The following is a 16,198-nucleotide window of genomic DNA, read 5'->3' as shown; positions in this document are numbered from 1 at the left end:
GTGTATTCTACTTGATGCAAGTAAACATTATTATTATTATTATTATTATTATTATTATTATTATTATTATTATTATTATTATTATTATTATTATTATTATTATTATTATTATTATGGCAGAACTGCTGCGGGCTGATGTTTTGAAATTACATTTACATAGCTATGCCTAGCATATGGTTTAGAGGCTTACATTACATTGGGCCTGGGAGTCTGTGCGTATTATGGCAGCAGACCTGCAGAAGCTCGCTGCCATGGCACTGAACCTGAAGCACTAGAAAAATATGCGCAGAACAAGTCCCTAGTTTCAGCAACTAATGTAGTTGTGCCCGACTGGTGCTTGCAGGAGTAACATGCCCTGTCCATCACTTGCACTGCTCGGCTCGTCATCGCAGGTGGCAGACATGTCAATGACATTGTCCCGCAAAACGTTGTGCGGGACGCAACCTGCCATTACAACAAAATCTGCGTTATGTGGCAGCAGATTTATCGTTCTGTGGAAAATTCGGAATCTGAATGCAAGATTCCCAAATGTATTTTCCATGCACCTCCTGAAAGTTAACCACAAAAAGAATTAGATCCACACGAGGACAATAAATTTTTTAACGTAAAGATGCCAACCATGCTTTCCGTTTGCTCAGCCGGTAATTAAAATTCCTTTTTTCATCACTCTGACCTCTACGAGAGTAATGGCATAGAAATCCGGCAAAAGCTGGAAGGCCTCGTCTCTCACAAATACGTAGGAAGCTGGGGTATCGGGGCCTGACAGGTGTGCAGAGCTAGGGAGCCCAAGAAGGCCTTTCTCTAGAGACTGGCCAAACCATGACACACTTAGAGTGCCTCCATCACTCTGGCGGCCGTATAAACCCACATCTATCATGACAAACTTCAAGTTGCTATCAGCCACAGCTATCAATACAATGAAGTAGGTGGCCTGAAAAACAATGTAACGACACAGTAAAATCTCTACTTAATGCACTGGAACTGAGAACGTTATACCTTATAGTTGTACTAAAGGCTGCCAGAGTGTGGTGGAGCCTGATTTGCACATTTTCCGTCCACGGCACCAATGCAGTTCGGAAAGTTGCACCTTTCTCCAAACCTTTTGCCACTTCTTTCCATTTTTCGGTTATTGCAACCTATGTGCACAGAATGCAAACCTTCCAATGTACTCTATATTCCTGTAGCAATAACAATGTATGTATGTATGCAAGCTGCAAAAGTGCTGTTGGACTGATATACGAGAAAAGAGCAACACAGACATCACGCTAGAAGATTACTAAATAAACATATAACATGCTTGTCTGGCTGGCTGCACAAATGACCTCAATAGGGACCGTGCGCTGGAGTTTTGTTTTGAGTAGGGTGGCGCCGCCTCGTAGCGGCCAAGAACAGCCTGACTGGGTAGTACAACGGCGGCTCTGCCTATGCTGCAACGCGTATCTCGCAGGCTTTCTACGTCGATTCGTGCTTCTTTTTGACGCTTCGTGAGCGTGCAAAGAGTCGTCACGTATCATGGACATCATTGTGAACCACCAGTGGCCTAACATTAAAAAAAAAAAAAGAAGAGCTGCGGCTGCCTTCCGGCGAAATGTTCAAAGCATGTGTCATTGATCTTGCCGTGTACCATCCATCCCAAAACATCGTTACCGCTGCTATTTTCGCTTGCATCGTAGGGTGTCATGGACAAGTTAACAGTTTCATTGGTCAACTCTACTGATTTCTTTCAAGCCGCACGAAACGGGGCTACAGTGCGATTGGTACGGGCGGTCATGTGCATGCATGCACCGGTTAGAGAAACGCCGTTCGCTCTGAGCAGCCCGCTCCGCCGGCTCAGAGCTGAAATTATATAGAGTACAGCTATATGTTTATCTGTGATCGAGAGCGAAACTGTCCGTTATGCTACTGTTTTCGGCAGCTGTGTAGGTAAGAACTGCACATGCGTACGTCAAGCAACGAAAGGTGAGGACAATAAACTAGAGTTTACTTAAAACGTTTGCTATCTCGATGAAAGCAGCCATTCACTTTCAAGAGAAAAGAGTAATAGACGTCATTTAAGGCATATTTAAAATTACTAAGCAGCCGACAATAGCATTTCGGTCATGCACCGCGCGTTCTTGATCTGATAGAGCGCTTAATTCTAATATGCAAAGTCCCCACTGCCCCCAACAGGCAAAAGATCTGGCTCGAGAACTGTAAGCACATAAATCACAGCAGTTGAGCAGTGAAACGAGGTTAGCGTGCCTTCTGAATGATTAACACAAGCGCCTGCCGCGGTGTAATTCGAACGTTTCTGCAGTCGCAGCTCCAGCTTTCTGTGGGACTTTCCAGTACGCGGACCGTATTTCCAAACATTACGAGTGTGACTTATCAGCTAAACGGTGCGTAAAAAGCAAAAGCCAGCTTAGGATCTACTTACAAAATCACATGCATCCATTGAACGCAAACCCCAATGGTATGCACGGCCGGCTCAAGGTGCCCATCGAAAGTACTTTTTGTGCCTCAGAGGGGTTGCTTACGCTGCCCATATCCGTGTTGCGGTTTCGTGTATTCACTTGCTTCAGCTCATCTGCGTGTAAAGCTTTCTTAGAGCTCCACGAATTCACGCGACTCTCGCCTGGCTATATCGACTGGCAGTGCGCCGAGACTCCGCCTAGAATTGCTGTATGTCGTACAATCAGTATAATGCCTGACGCTGGATTATTTATTGCCTTTTTTTACGTTATGGTAGCCCTAGATGAATTTTCAGCGCCTTAAATTCGTTGTAATTCATACATATTAGAAATTAAAGCGGTGAATCCATATTGACTCCAAGCATTCGAATGCAGACGCTGGCGATTTGTACTACCCAGCAGACGCCTAGGCGGCGCTTTTTAGCACCGTTTTCGCGGCGCCCCCTGGGAAGTGCAAGGCTCCTATTATCTCTCTTTTCTGCTCTCTTACATGTGGGCAAGTAAACATCTTGTTCAGAACTCTATGGAGTATTACTTTGTTAGGGTAAAGTACATGAGCTGATAGAATATCTCCAACACTGACACACAGAGGAAGCAAACAAAAAGCTAGCTGTATTTGTGCAGAAAGAAATGGGTGAATACAATGAATACCTTTAGGTACAGAGACTGTAATGTGCTCTAGAGGATTCAGCATATTGAATGTGCTACATTGACCATAGTTGAAATTCCAACTCGAAAATCAATATAGCAACATTTCGCTTAAGCATGCCAGATTCCAAGTACCTAAAAAAAGTCATTTGACAATTGTGATACTTTTTTTTCTACACTATAGCGGTAGTGTGGCCACTAATTTGCTTTATTGGGTAAAATGAAAAGATAGAGAATAGGATAAGAACAAAATGGATCTTTCTAGTTAACTAATGAATATTTGAAAACAAAAAGCGCTGAACCATAGCACTTTGTCAGCGGTAAAGTTCGGAACATACTTCCATCCAGCCTCAAGTCCCTCTCGAACATTGCATCTGCTCTAAGAAAACACATGATATCAGAATAGTGTACCCCCACCGGCTATTGAAATGTTCATATATATGTTATAGCCATAATCAGCTGGCTAGATATATAGCAATTTTGTAAGAATCCAGATACCTCCATCAACGTGAAATTCTGTATGTTTTCAGCGCAATAATGAAGAAATAAGTCCTTAAAAAAAGCATGACACAGAGCAAACATTCCGTTATATGTCCACAAATTTAATGGTACCTCAGCACGATTGCAAGTCTCGCTCGAGAAAGGATTGGCTCCCATACGACATGCAGTTTCGTCAGAGGCTGTTTCAGAAGAAAGTGCACTTCCTTTAACTTTTCAGGGGTCATCCTGTAGTAATTACACATGCCATCCAAAGAAGACGACGGAGAATTGAACGGGCGTTAGGGAAACGATGATGAAGTGGGACTGTTCCGTCTTGCCACTGGATGAAGAAGGACGTGACCACTCCAGCGGTGAGTGGGTGGAAGCGCGTAGCCAGGCGAGACTGCAGAATATATCTTGCCGTGTGCTAGCTACAGCTAGAAGAAAGCTACTCAAAAGCGGTCCTGGGAGTCCTCAAGGTGTTCGGTGCCTGGTGCTTCTTCTGGTGAGGCCTTTCCACGTTCAGGGGGGTTTTGGTCAGGGTTCAGGCTAGCTTTATAGGATTTGGTAATGTAAAGGTATCATTATCTTGCGCGAAGGCATGTCTTTCACCTCCCCGGGAGGGGGCTCGCCAGATTGGTTCGCCAGCCTGCCGATTGAAAGCTTGCCTCTGGAATCATTAGCTAAAAATGGTTTCGATGTGATTCCTGTCGAACTCATACCGATAAGCGATGGAATGCTGAAAATGAAAAATCCGAAAACTATTCAGCAACAACTGAAGAGTCTGATGGATCACTACCTTGATATCTCTGAGGTCCGACCTTTCGGGAGACGAGGTATAGTTTGCAAATCTGCAAACGTTAATCGTGTGTCAGATCTGCTACGCTGCAGTTCTTTTACGTCGATTCCTGTCAAAGCCTTTATTCCTGAACAGCTGGCTTGCACTAAAGGTATTGTGCGCGGAGCGGATCCTGCTTCTACTGCTCAAGACATTTTGGAGGAATTTCAGGACGCAGGAGCTGGTGTTCTTTCAGTGGTGTTCTCGCATGGTGGCCGGGGTGCGTATTGCTACAGAGTCAGTTACAACAACTTTTGCCAGTCTCATGTGTCCATCTGAGTTAAAAATTTGGCCAATTATTTATCGCACTGACTTGCTACGTCCTCGCCCCCTTCAATGTATCAACGGTTGGCGGTTTGGACACATTGGAAGAGCGTGTAAGTCTGCGACAAGATGCAAGGTGTGTGGGGAAGGACACTCTTCTAATAGCTGTACCACTGCAAAACCTAGCTGTTGTCTATGTAGTAACGAGCACTCGGCTGATGACGCCAGGTGTGAGAAACGTTCTCAGGAGCAGGCGTTACTAGATTTAATTCAAGAGAATCGTTGCTCTCGAGCAGATGCTTATGCCCTTCTTGATCGGAAAAGGCACACTTATGCCACCTGTGTGCGCCCTTCTACTCCAGACTTTGAGACCATGTTGTCTACCGCAATTGTCAACGCAACAGCTGTTGATAGGCCCAGGCCAGACAGCGATAGCCACTGTTGGCTACATGGATGCAACAGTCACCTGGCGCAACACTGAAGTCCAAGAAGCAGTCTTCATCATCAAAGGATTAAAAGAACCGCTGCTCAGTCGACCAGCTATAGAATCACTTGGGATTCTACAGCGCCGTCTTGAGCTAGACGAAACCTTCGCACAATCAACTGATGTCCCCAACTTCTTGGCGTGATACCCAAAGCTAACGTCTGGGCTTGGAGTCTTGAAGACTGCATACCGCATCAAAGTCAAAAAGGATGCTGAGCCATACGCAGTCAGGTATCCTAGGCGCGTGCCTCTTCCACTTGTGAAGAAAGAACTAGAAAGGATAGAAGACTTGGGTCATCCAGAAGATCGAGCGAGCAACCGAGTGGTGTTTTCCAATGGTTGTCGCACGAAAAAAGAACAATGAGCTGCGCATCTGCGTGGACTATGGTCAACTCAACCAACAAATAATACGCGAACGTGTGCTCATGCCTGCGATGGACGAGTGTGTTGCAAAATTAGCAGATGCAACAGTTTTCAGCTGCCTAGATGCACGAGCAGGGTACTGGCAGGTGCCACTGTCCAAGGACTCTTGCGAATACACAACCTTCATCGCACCAGTTGGCAGGTTCTAGTTTTTGAGGCTTCCCTTCGAAATCTCCACAGCGCCAGAGTTCTACCAACGAGAAATGGTCCGTGTGCTCGAAGCACTAGATGGTGTGAGTAGTCTACAAGACGACATCATTGTCTCAGGGAAGACAACTGAGGAACACGACACCAACCTACTGCTGGTGCTTAGGAAGCTGGAACATGCAGGTGTTACCCTCAACATCGACAAGTGCTCCTCTCGACAAGCACAAGTAACATTCTTAGGACACGTCGTAAACTCAACAGGAGTCAGCGCCGACCCGGAAAAAGTCAGCGCCTTAGTCCAGCTCAACCCACCATGTGATGTGTCAGAAGTCAGGTCTTTGTTGGGCTCTGCAAACCACCTAGCGAACTTTCTCCAAAGCTATCAGACTTTACGAAGCCTATCAGAGACTTGCTCCACCAAATGCCGGCTGGCTCTGGGGCCCAGCTCAGCAGCAGAGTTTTGACAAACTCAAGCAAGCTTTAAGCAGGACGCCGGTTCTTACTCACTACGATGCTCTGTCGCCTCACACAGTGTCTGTGGATGCTTCCTCATATGGTCTTGGGGCTGTACTTCTACAGCAGTCGCACGAAAAGCTCCTACCTGTGGCATATGCATCATGCTCCCATACGGATACGGAACAAATATATGCCCAAATCGAAAAGGAGGCACTGGTAATCACATGGGCTTCCGAACAATTCCGCAAATACCTCCTGGGATCAACCTTTCACGTGGAAACGGACCACAAGCCGTTAATACCGCTGCTGACGACTAAACGACTTGACGAGCTGAGTCCTCGCCTTCAACGTTTCAGCCTTTTGGAGTACGACTACACCATGTCCGATACTCCCGGCAAAAAGCTGTGCACAGCTGACCTTACCCGGAAGCCATCTGGGAAACTAGCAGAAATAGAAAGAACGCTCGAGAGTGTAGTGCGCGAGTTTTAAGAATTAGCACTTGAATAGCTCCTTAATTGCTTCGAACCAAATGCTGGACAGCATTTCAGGGCAAGCATCCAGTCAGAGGAAACACTTTCCAGGGTGGCTACCTTCTGCACAACATCATGGCCAACTGTGCATGGGCTGCCACCTGACCTGAAAAGGTACGTCGAGGTGGCTAGTGAGATTTCGCTCGTTGACGGTCTGCTATTCAAAGGCGACAGAATAACCATCCCGCGAGACATCAGAGTAGAGGTTCTGGAAAAACTCCATGCAGGCCACATGGGCACAACAAGGTTCCGAGCGAGGGCAAGAGAATGCATATGATGGCCAGGCATAGGCAAGCACATTAAAGACTACGTGTGGAAAAGTGTCCAACTTGCACAGAGCACAGAAAGCCAGAAACAGAACCCCTGCTTCTAACCCCATTGCCAGCACACCCTTGGGACACAGTCGGCATGGATCTCTTCACGCTGGAGGGGAAAGAGTATGTTGTAGTAGTAGACTCCCGACTTTTCGAGCTAGAACAGCTGCCGAGGACAGCTACAAAAACGTAGCCCTAGTCTTGGAGCCAATGTTTGCACGGTACGGTGTTCCCCGGACAATACGCACAGACAATGGGCCGCAGTTCACTTCCACAGAGTTCAAAGAACTAGTGCATCACTGGGCAGCCTCACACACAACCTCAAGCCCTTACTACCCGCAGAGCAACGGTATGGCTGAGAGGGCTGTGCAGACAGCAAAGCAGCTTTTGAGGAAGTCTTCCAACATACACGAAGCGCTGCTTGCCTACAGGGCCACACCCAGCGTGGAAGGGTTTTCACCAGGAGAACTCCTAATGGGTCGTCATCTGAACACCGCAGTACCAACCACTTTGAAGTTGCTAGCCCCAAAGTGGGACGACAGCGAATTCAGACAAAATAATGAAGCCTACAGAGCTCATGCAAAACGATCATACAACACCCTGCACAAGGTACGGAGCCGAGAGCGTTTACCACCAGGCACAGAGGTGCGCATCCTCTCTGGAGCTGCATCACACGGCGTGGTAACACAGCCAACATCAGAACCAAGGTCCTACGTTGTACAAATCGACAGAGGACAAGCAAGACGTACAGCAAGACACCTGCAACCGTCGCAGGACACGAGCACCACTACAAGTGGACGTGTTTGTAAGCTACCAGAACGCCTAGACCTGTGAGATCAAACCTTTCAAGAAATGAGGGTCTTGTGTGCGCCACTGACGACAGCGCCCCAAGCGGCAAGCTAACCAGGCGGACCGCCGAGAGACCCCAGCATGGGCGACCGCGCCAAGCAGAGCGAATACGGGCGCCATTACCTGATGTGTAAATAAACAGTTTTGCTTGTTATACCGGCTACGTCTACCACACCCACCTCAACCTGTGCTGACTCCAGCATCTATTTCATCTCAAACCTGTGCTGAAAGTTTAAATGCAGCTTCTCCTCTAGTGCTGGCTCAAGTGCAGCCTATCGACAGTGTCCCTGTAAGCATTTCTCGCAAAGGTATTTGCTCTAATGATGTTGAAATGGCATGCCCTACTCAGAAGCTCGCCCACTAAGTCCTCCATTTCCCAGACCAAAACTAAAAAAAGGCCTTCCAAAGTTTTACAGCAAACCGATGTGTTAATAGAGGCTTTTGCGGCCTCAATTTTAGGTAAGTAATCATGGAAGGTGTACAAGTTCTGCACTGGAATTGTCGCTCTATTGTATCTTCACTTCCAGATTTATATCTTCTCTTTTCAACACATAAGCCAGACAGAGTGCTTTTGCAAGGAACTTGGCTCTCCCCCGCAAAATAATTTACCTTAAAGGAATTTCATGTTTTCCGCGCCGATCGTGTAAACGGTAGGGGCGGTGGCTTATTAACTTTGATATCGTCAAAATTATGTCACCGGGCAAAAATAAGCAAAACATCAATGAATCCTGAGTGTGAGATTTTGGCTGTAGGTATCACATTGCCGCATTGTGGCCCTGTCACAGTCGCTAACGTCTACTGCCCTACAGGTGTACGTAGCACAGACTATTTTGACAGATTACTTACAAATTCCAATAGGGTCGTTATTGCAGGTGATTTTAACTCGCACCATACTCTTTGGGATAACTACTCCGACGCGTGTGGACAGCTGTTATGGACGTGGATGTCGGCAAATGCTGTGCGCTGCTGCAATTCTCGGGCTATAACCTTCACGCGCGGAAATTCGCGATCTGTCATCGATTTATCCCTGTCAGCAGGTGGGATAGGTATAGGAGGATGGTCAGCAGTAGACAGTGGTACATCTAGTGACCACTTGCCAATAACATTTACCATCATGATGAGCACAACACGAGATAGCACTTTTGACCGTAAACTAATAAACAACGCCGAATATGCAGCTTAGCTACGCTCCTCCCTCAATCAAACCTTTGTTCATGCAGGACCGACAAAGCACAAAAGGTATTTTCCTCAATTGCGAATGCTGCTGTAGATTCCCAGTTCACTGTGCGGTCTGCAGTGAACAATAAGTCGCCATCCCCATGGTGGAATGACGCGTGTGAGAAAGCCTTCCGCCGTAGGAAAGCAGCATGCAAAAGCCTTTCTTATAACTAGAGCCCAGAAACTGGATAAACTACAAATTTTGTTCGGCGTCATTTAAAAGAGCAATAGCGCAGGCAAAGGACGAGTACAACAAAAATTTAAATTTAAGCACAGGAAGGCTTTGTATCGTTTCATAAAACGAAATAGAAACTCGCACATTTCTCAGTCATTAAGTTCAGTAGTGTTGTCTCCACAGGAGGCAAATGATGAGTTGAAACAAATTGCACAAGAGCTAGCATTACGTTTCCGGGAGCAGTGCAGAGTTCCCTTGCACGCTCCCATTTCCTGCTCAGACTATGTTGAGGTTGATAAGTCAGAACTCCTATCTGTGATTTCTTCCGTGCAAAACTCGGCTCCAGGTTGGGACGGGGTTACGGTAGGTAGGCTCAAAATTTTCGCATATGAATTCCATCAGGATCTCCTGGATCTGGTTAATGAATCATTAGAATCTGCATGGCTGCCGCACGTCTGAAAAGTGGCGAAAATTACATTGCTCTTGAAAGACCCTGGTAAAGGATTTAATGTTGAAAACATTCGGCCGATAGCTTCGACTTCGAATGTAGTAAAATTAATAGAAGTAATTGTGCATGGCCGCCTTTCAAAGCATATCTCAGAGTTTAATGCTTCGAGTTCTTCCCAGATTGGTTTCCGCAATGGATGCTCAATATGGTCTGCATATGTAGATTTAGAAAGCAGGATTCGCCTTGCAATGTGCAACAAGGAGGTATCAGAGTTAGTGACGCTCGATATTGCTGAGGCCTATGAGAGCATTGAACATTCCATTCTACTTAACAAGTTGTCATTATTACGTCCTTCGTTCGACATTTATGCGTGGACCAGGGAATTTTTGAAGGGGCGAGAATTCTTTTGCACTTATGGCTCATTACTCTCAGACACCTATGCACAGACAAGAGGGGTGCCTCAGGGCTCTGTGCTCTCACTACTCCTTTTATATATTAATGTGCGATATTCCGGTTCATCCTGATGTCACTGTATATGCATATGCAGATGACATATCATTCTTCGCCTCTGCAAAAGATATTCATGACCTATATCGTTCACTACAGGCTTACCTAAATGCACTTGAGGTCTGGTTGGACAATATAAATTGGTTTTAAATGTGTCCAAAAGTAGTGTGCTAGTATTTAAAACCATAAAACCCCCTTATATGTTTCCTTAAACTACCGCTCAGATGTCATACCTCAAGTGGAATGTGTGCGGTATTTAAGCATTACGTATGATGCTAGTATGGATTGGAGGCTTCACATCAAGTCTAATGTTCGGAAAGGTGAGCGTGCCTTGGTAGGCTCATACGGATAAGTAATAGGAAAGTTGGTACGCGTCGAGATACTCTTCTACTTTTGTACAAAGCCTATGTGAGACCGATTCTGGAATTTGGGTGCATTCTTCTTTCTAGGTGTCCAAAATATAAGCTGCATCCTTTGCTGCATTTAGAAAGACGGGAGCTGCGCCTCTGCCTAGGGCTTCCACAGTCAGTCTCTACCACTATTCTATACTTGGAGGCCCGCATTCCGGACCTTAACTCCCGTTTCCGCCTTCTAACTGTCAGATCATTCTTGTGATCATTTGAGGCTACTCCCGGTGTGGCTATACCTATTTTTGTGTTAAACCCTTCCCTCTTTTTCACTCACCAGTAGCCAAGGGTCTGCAAGTCCCAAGTTGTTTTCACGCAGAGCATTTTAGCAAACATTGGTGTGGACCCAATTGCTTCTATATGTCCTATTGGTTGCTCAATGTCCTTTGTGGATATAAATTATGATTCTATATCTCCATCTAATGTGAAGCACTTACCCTAAAGTCTAATATCCAGTCTCCTATGTGAACACCTTGAAAAGTTCCCTGATCACACTGTAATTGCCAGTGATGCGTCTGTGATTGCGCACAAAGCAGCGATTGGAATTTTTTCAGTCTCTTTCCAGGAGTTCTTTGGTGAGTGTCACGGATTATACACACCGATATTTCTAGCAGAGTATATGGCAACTGGGCTAGCACTACTAAATGCTCCCTGCAGTCAATCAAAAATAATTTTTCTATCAGACTCTCTTTCTGTTTGTCACTGAAGTCGGCACGGGATGCTCTGGTGAGCCGCTCACCAATGTATTTCATACCGGGGTGGGTGAAAGAAATACGCTTCATCTGGGTCCCCGGTCAGAGGGGTATTTTCCAGAACGAAGCGGCAGATTTCCTGGCTAAATCTGCTCTTGATGCATGTTTCATGTACCATACCTAATATCACCATTTTTGGAATGTCCCGTTTCCAGCGATATCAATACCTAGCCGCTTCATGCATTGATCCTTTGCTCTCTACAGCCGAATACCAGCGTCTCATATACTTATGGAAAGTTCGTTCATGTAAATCACAGCAGTGTGAGGTAACGATGACTCTCCTGAGATGCAGGATTCCTCGCCTAAATCTTTATTTATGTAGATGCGGGATCAGCCCCACAAACCTTTGTGAGGCTTGCGGTGAAATTGAAAATATTGATCACTTCCTTCTCGCTTGCCGAAGGTTTTCACATCAGAGGGTGGTGCATTTAGAAACTCCAATTGCACGCTTGGGATTTACGTTGTCGGTCCCGCTTCTACTCTCCTTCGGTGCGAGTGCGAAAGGATTTGCGTTGCCTCAAATTTGTCAGTACTTACATAAATACATCACAGCTACGGATAGATTCCCTTTCTAATTGTATTCCAAATTTACAAAATTCCAAATTTTTGCTACATGTTTTTTCTTTCAATAACTTTTGTGATCTTAAATCTTATGTTTTTGTTTAGTTGTCAATTACTCTATTGCACTAATTCAGTTTGTGTAGGACATTTGGCAATCCACGCTGAACCCTGGCCAATCACCCTTCGTGGGTATGTGCCAAATATCAAGGCAGAAGAAGAGTACCGCCTCGAGGCCGACGTTGCTGGCATCAGTATGTACTTCGGTTGCGGTGTCTTCATCGAAGTGGGCCAGCATTGGGGGTCTGTGTAGGCGATTTCGGAGCTCCTGGAAGGCTTGTTCTTGATCGCCTCCCCACAGGAAGCGTACGTCTTCTCTGGTTAGTGCTGTCAGCGGTCCAGCTATATTGGAAAAATTCGGACGAAGCGTCGGTAGTAAGAACAGACCCAGAAATCTCCGAAGTGCCTTTTTGTCGGTGGGGCGTGGAAAAGTTGACACTGCCGTAGTCTTGTCGGGATCAGGGAGGATGCCCTGTGCACTAACTACATGGCCGAGAAAGCGTAGTTCCTTGAAAGCGAAGTGGCATTTCTCAGGCTTGATCGTTAGTTGTGCTTCAAGCACTCAAAAGCGCGCAATTCGCAACCGGTCCAGGTACGTGTTGCTTGAAAGTAGGCGAGAAAATAGCCCACGCACATCCTGTGTCATCAGCTGCGAACACTTCCGTCTTTTCATGACGACGTGTTCGAGGACACCGAGGACTGGCTTGAGACCTACGAGCGAGTCGCTCGTTACAAAGGGTAGACCGATGAGAGTAAGCTTCACAACGTGTACTTCGCTCTTGAGGAGTCTGCACGGACAAGGTTTGAAAACCATGAGGCTTCTTTTCCATTCTGGGAAGCCGTCTGTCGTGACCTCAAAGTCACCTTTCCTAATGCCGATCGCCGGGAGCGAGCAGAAGCTACACTGGCGCAGTCAGCGCCAGAACAAGGGCGTGCGTATGTTCTCTGAGGAGTATGACACGCCTCTTCAAGCACGCAGACCCGCACATGCGGGAAGAGAAGAAGCTGCGCCACCTGATGCGGGGCGTTAAGCAAGAAATCTTCGCGGGACTGGTGCGCAGCCCACCGCGCACTGTGGCGGAGTTTCTCAGCGAAGCTGTGACCATGGAGACAACGCTGCAACACCTGGCCTGTCAATACAACTGTGACGTGAACACCATTGGGTCCGACGCACTCCCTTTGCATGTCGGCAGCGACATGAACGCATTATGCAGCCTCTAGCGTTCTGTAGTGTGAGAGGAACTGCAAGCCCTTCGGATGTCTTGCAACATATCATTTCCATCAGTGGCTGAAGTTGTTCGGGATGAGGTACGTACGAGTTTGCGTCGTTATCATGAGTGTCGCTATCTCCCCGACCTCGAGTCACCTGACTGGTGGAAACGCTGAAAAATGATGTTGCCCTGTTTTCCGGTTCCGTAGTGGCAACACCCGGTTCCGGCGTTTCGACCAATCAGATGACTCGAGGTCACGTGAGATAGCGACACTTCGATAGCGACGCAAATTCATTATGCGGGCCCTGTAATAAGCCATGGTCTCGCCCGAGAATATAGGCTTTACAAAAGTTAGCGCCATCTAGTGAAAGAAACAGAAACTGTGCGCGGCAGCCATGTTTTGTTTAGTCCGCCCGCGCCTCCCATCGAGTACGCTGTCAACGTGCGCCTTCGTAGAACCCGTGCATGCACCGAAAGGTGCATTGGAATGCTCACAAGCGATTGTTTCATCTTTTAACATCACAGCAGTCGCTGTTAGCTCCAAGCTCTATTCGGAATGATGCCAGCATGTTGCTGCGTACCCTTCTGCGGCAAGCGCACCGTCGCAGACGCGCACGGAAACAAGGTATACGCGTGTATGCGACCGTTCGTTTGCAGTCCTAATCGGCTTTACAAGGGTCACTTGCATCAGTAAAGCATTACTGCGCGTCCCTCTGACTGGGAACTAGCTCACAGAATGTGCTATCACCTAAAACAGCAAGGTTGTTTTGCGCGCTATGGAGCCTTGTGAACTTGAAGGATAAGCTTATGCTGCGATGGAGGACACTGGAGAAGGAGCAATGCATGTATAACGTTATGCTCATGGAGCTATAGATTATTAGTCATTCAGTTATTTTTAGCTGTCTATAGAAATTTGAATGCCTCTATAGCTATAGACTACAAGCCATAGAATCAGTTTTAGCAAACTATAGAAACATTTATGCTCCTGAACCTATAGAATATTAGTAATACCGATATATTTAGCTGTCTATAGAAATTTGAATGCCTCCAAAGCTACAGACTACAAGCTATATAAGCTGATTTAGCTGTTTATAGAAAATTTATGCTCCTGAAGCTATAGACTACTAGTCATACAGTTATCTTTAGCTGTCTATAGAAATTTAAACGGCTCTAAAGCTACACACTGATAGCCATATAAGCTGCTTTAGGTGGCTATAGAAAAGTGTATGCTCCTGAAGCTATAGACTAGTAGTCATACAGTTATCTTTAGCTGTCTATAGAAGTGTCAATGCCGCTAAAGCTACAGACTAGAAGTCATGGTTGGTTGGTTCATAGGAAGGGAATGGCGCAGTATCTGTCACACTTGCTCTGTGGACACCTGAACCGCGCCGTAAGGGAAGGGATGAAGGTGGGAGTGAAAGTGGATAGAGAGAAAGGGGGGCCGTAGTGGAGGGCTACGGAGTAATTTCGACCACCTGGGGATCTTTAACGTGCGCTGACATCGCACAGCACACGGACGCCACTTCGTTTCGCCTCCATCGAAACGCAGCCGCCGAGGCCGGGATTCGATCCCGGGAACTCCGGCACAGTAGTCGGGCGTCTTACCACTGCACCACCCCGGCGGGGCTGACTAGAAGTCATATAACCTGTTTTAGTTGGCTATAGAATATTGTATATACCAAAAGCTATAGACCAGTAGGCATACACCCTTATATGAAAGTACATATATCGTAGGTTCGAATCCCTCGTGCGACTTGTACTCCAGCTTGATTAAGAGTTGGGTGCTGTATGCAACGAGAAACCGTATGTCATCAGCTACAACGCTGTACTACAAATGGATTTCGTCACAATCTTAGTATAACTGGTGGGAGCCCTGTCGCCGCATGGAAGTACGCCTGCAGTGAGTACCTCCGACCCATGATAGATTTAGTCGTGGGGATTGCTGGCCAATTTTCAGTTATTTATTAATCGATTTGAAAATAAACATCCGAAGATATAGAGCATGACACAAATGCACATACACACTTGCGCATGCACAACACACACACGCACACGCGTGCGCGAGTATTCTATAGCTGACCATAGAAAATGCTAAAGACTGTAAGTACGATTGGACACCAGAATTAGTCCATAGGTTATAGACTTCTATAGCAGGCTATAGCTTTTTGGGCCAAATATCTATAGCTGATGATACACGGGATTTCCTATAGCTGGCCATAAACGTTTGTATGCGACCATAGAAAATGCTAAACACAGCAGTACATAGGGCACCACAAGTCTATAGAATAGGTTAAAGACTTCTATGGAATAGACAATAGAAAAACCTAAAGACTACCAAAGGAACGGCTATAGCTTTTTGGGCCAAATATCTGTAGCTGACCATACAAAGGATTTTCTATAGCTGACCATAAAAGTTTGTACCTGGCGATAAAGAAATGCTAAAGACTGCAGTAAATAGGGAGCCATATGAGTCCACAGAACAGGTTAAAGACTTCTATAGAACAGACTATAAAAAAGCTAAAGATGGTCATAGAAGCGGCTATAGATATTTGGGCCAAATTTCTATAGCCTACCATACAAAGGATTTTCTATAGCTGACCATAGGAAATTTTTGTATGGGCACCTTGTCATGCTCTTCAATCCATTAAAATTAGCCCGGACTTGAGGCCCGATCAGAGTTATCTTGTCTCGGCTCTTCTGACCGATTTCTCACTGCTTCCCCAGATGAAAATTTGTTGCTGGGAATCTACTGGTTTGTATTGGGACCATAAAGAAACCTGCTGGTTTTTACTGGTTTCTACTGGAACCATTAGGAAGCCTGCTGGTCTTCTAGTGGAACCATTAGGAATTCTTAATGGTTTTCTGCTGGCCTTACTGGTTCCAGCAGGGTGGCTAATGGTTTTGTCCTGGGACCAGTAGCAACTGGTCCCAGTAGCTACTGGGACCAATAACAAGGGCGCTGGTCCGAGCAGACAGCCT

The 16,198-nt window shown here is 46.2% G+C and overlaps 1 pseudogene; it reads right to left on the bottom strand.

The window, feature by feature from the left end:
- Nucleotides 1–219: 219 nt before the first annotated feature.
- LOC146195190 (uncharacterized) overlaps nucleotides 220–16,198 on the bottom strand; it is a 44,919-nt pseudogene continuing 28,940 nt past the window's right edge.

The sequence above is a fragment of the Amblyomma maculatum genome, chromosome 3 (assembly GCF_055883805.1).
Source record: "Amblyomma maculatum isolate TAMU_Amacu chromosome 3, ASM5588380v1, whole genome shotgun sequence".
In the NCBI taxonomy this organism is placed as follows: domain Eukaryota; kingdom Metazoa; phylum Arthropoda; class Arachnida; order Ixodida; family Ixodidae; genus Amblyomma; species Amblyomma maculatum.
The sequence above is the reverse complement of the archived record's forward strand: the minus strand, read 5'-3'. Positions and strand labels throughout refer to the sequence as shown.